We start from the raw sequence: 2,583 nt of genomic DNA on the forward strand, positions 1-2,583 counted from the left end.
AAAATGCCTGTAATATTGAATTGTTGTGAGTTTTACTAGAATCAAGAATTTTGGTAAGGTTTGCAATTACAAAATATTGTTTTTACTCATAATGACAGTATCACTGCCACACTCAATATGACAGTTATTTAAACATAAATCCTAAACCAAACATGCTAAATGGCTAATAATGCCTGGGGAAATGGATGTTTGTGAGTTTTACTGAAACAAATATTTTGTAAAGTTTGTAAAGACACAAATTATTTTTTTTACTCAATATGATTGTATAACTGTCATACTAAATATGAAAGTTATATAAACATAACTCCAAAACCAAACATGCCTTATGTCTAAAAATGCTTGAATTTTGAATCTATGTGAGTTTTACTAGAAGCAGGTAGTTTGGTAAGGTTTACAAATACAAACATTAGGTTTTACTCATAATGACAGTATAACTGCCACATTCCAAATGACAGTTTTTTAAACCTAACTCCTAAACCAAACATGCTAAATGGCTAATAATGCCTGGAGAAAGGTATATTTGTAAGTTTTACTGGAGACAAAAAACATTTTGTAAGGTTTGTAAAGACACAAGTTAGTTTTTTTTAACTCAAAAAGAAAGTATAACTGTCCTACTAAATGTCAAAGTTATATAAACATAACTCCAAAATTAAACATGCATTATATCTAAAAATGCCTGTAATATTTTATATATGTGAGTATTATTAGAATCCGTTATTTTGGTAAGGTTTACAAAAACAAAAATTAAGGTTTTTATTTAAAATGACAATATAACTGCCACATTCAAAATGACAGTTACTTAAACATGACTCCTAAATCACATGCAAATTGGTTAATAATGCGTGGAGAAATGTATTTTTGTGAGTTTTACTGGAAAAAAATAATTTGTAAGGTTTATAAAGACACAGGTTTTTTATTTATTTAATATGATGGTAAAACTGTCATACTAAATATTAAAGTTATATAAACATAACTCCAAAACCAAACATGCAATCCGTCTAAAAATGCCTGTAATATTGAATTTTTGTGAGTTTCAAAAGAATCAATTATTTTGGTAAGGTTTACAAATACCAAAATTAGGTTTTACTCATAATGACAGTATCACTACCACACTCAATATGACAGTTATTTAAACATAAATCCTAAACCAAACATGCTAAATGGCTAATAATGCCTGGGGAAATGTATCTTTGTGAGTTTTACTGGAAACAAATATTTTGTAAGGTTTTTAAAGACACCAGTTAGTTTTGTTTTACTCAATTTGACAGTATAACTGTCATACTAAATGTAAAAAATATATCAACCTAACTCCAAAACCAAACATGCATTATGTCTAAAAATGCCTGTTATATTGTATCTATGTGAGTTTAACTAGAATCAACTATTTTGGTAAGGTTTACAAATACAACAATTGGGTTTTTCTCATAATGACAGTATAACTGCTACATTCAATTTGACAGTTATATAAACATAACTTCATAATAACACATGCAAATAGGCCAATAAAGCCTAAAACAATGCATCCTTGTGAGTTTTACTCTAAACATATGCTATTTTAAGGCTTGCAAACACAAAAAGTAGTTTTTTACTCATTATGACAGTAATGTTCTTAAAATCCTGAGATAATGCGAAAAAAGCAATAAAAATGTTTTACAACATAATTACTACACCAAACATGCAAAATGTCTAATAATGCCTGGAGACATGTATCTTTGTTAGTTTTACGAGAAAAATAATCTTTGGTAAGTTTCGCAAAGACGCAAGTTAGTTTTTTTAATACAATATGATAGTATACTGTCATTTTCCCGCGTTATGCTCTGAGTTCCAGGCAGTTTTTGATCACCCCACGGACGGTCCTCACTCCCTCCAGCAAGGTTCTCGGTCTGTTGCAGACTACACCCTCGAGTTCCGCACCTTGGCAGCAGACAGCGGGTGGGATAATAAGGCCTTGTTGAGCGCCTATCGTCGGGGCCTCTCCGACGAAATCAAAGACGGATTGTTGCGAGACCGCCAGGCCACCTACCATGACCTCATCCAGTTGGCCCTGCTCATGGACCAGAGGCTAAAGGAACGGGCAGCGGAACGAAGACTCGCAGCCCCGACCAGGCAGCCGGCGTGGGAGAATCGGACCGCGTCCTATTCCCCTACTGCTCCCAGATATCGGGATGAAGGCGCCCCCTTGGTAGACCAGTCTGGGTTTTTTTCCCCGCACCTTCCAGTAGGGTGGAACCCATGCAGTTGGGCAGGACTCGACTTGCCACGGAGGAACGGGAGAGGAGGTTCCGGCAGCGCCTCTGCCTCTACTGTGGTTGTGCGGGTCACATGATCCAGACCTGCCCCACACGATCAAAAGATCAGGCTCCCTAGTAAGGGGAGTACTAGTGAGCCATACCACCTTTCCCCAGGGTCGCAGTGACCCTGGCAGTCTCTTCCCTGCTACTTTATCTTGGGAGTCAAAGGGTCTGAGGGTGGGAGCATATTTGGACTCAGGTGCAGATGAGAGCTTCCTGGACCATGATTTTGCCTGTCAAGCCGGGATTGAACTTCTGCCCCTGGAGAAGTCCTTACCAGATCAGGCCTTGG

Source organism: Nerophis lumbriciformis, linkage group LG03 (genome assembly GCF_033978685.3).
Source record: "Nerophis lumbriciformis linkage group LG03, RoL_Nlum_v2.1, whole genome shotgun sequence".
NCBI classification, from domain to species: domain Eukaryota; kingdom Metazoa; phylum Chordata; class Actinopteri; order Syngnathiformes; family Syngnathidae; genus Nerophis; species Nerophis lumbriciformis.